The following is a 728-nucleotide window of genomic DNA, read 5'->3' as shown; positions in this document are numbered from 1 at the left end:
AAACTTGAGAGCTATTCGTCGATTGTTACACTCATAAATCGATCAAAAAGACACACAAGCATCACTGGGGTAATACCGTCCCTGTTTTAAGAAAGTTAAGAAAAGAATGCCGTGTAAATAGTCCTACATGTAGATTTTTACACGAAGTCCGTATATATATATTTTTTCTCCCGAAACTGGGAATCAGAATATCGTATTTTGGGTTATTTGTATTCGGTACATTACGTAATATTAAATGGGTGTTCGGTAAGATAGAATTCGTCCCAGATGCTTATTTCATCTATACAGAATAATGTATTTATTGCTTATTTCAGTCCATTCAGTAAAAAAAAAAAATGTATTCGCGTATTTCTTGCATCGCTGTTTTACTAATCCACTGCACTGGGTAAACTTCACACTTTTCCTACACAGAGACCAGCAGTATGTGTATATATCTATACATGCGATGGTTTTCCTTTCTCTCACTTCATAAAACTGACGAGTATTATTTGAAATTAAGGAATGATAAAGATTCTATTAACGATTCTCGGTTCTTTTTGCTATTCTTGTTAGTAATATATAAATTTCTTGCAATCTTCCTATGCTCTGTTTTCCATTGCACATATCAACACTGCATTGCAATCGTTGGTACGCGATTTGGTATCAAATCGTGTACCAATTTACGATGAACAAAAGGACACGAATTTCTGAAATTCATTTACTTAATATCACTGGTTGACTTCATTTTC

Source organism: Penaeus monodon, chromosome 29 (assembly GCF_015228065.2).
Source record: "Penaeus monodon isolate SGIC_2016 chromosome 29, NSTDA_Pmon_1, whole genome shotgun sequence".
In the NCBI taxonomy this organism is placed as follows: Eukaryota; Metazoa; Arthropoda; class Malacostraca; order Decapoda; family Penaeidae; genus Penaeus; species Penaeus monodon.
This window is presented reverse-complemented; position numbering follows the sequence as displayed.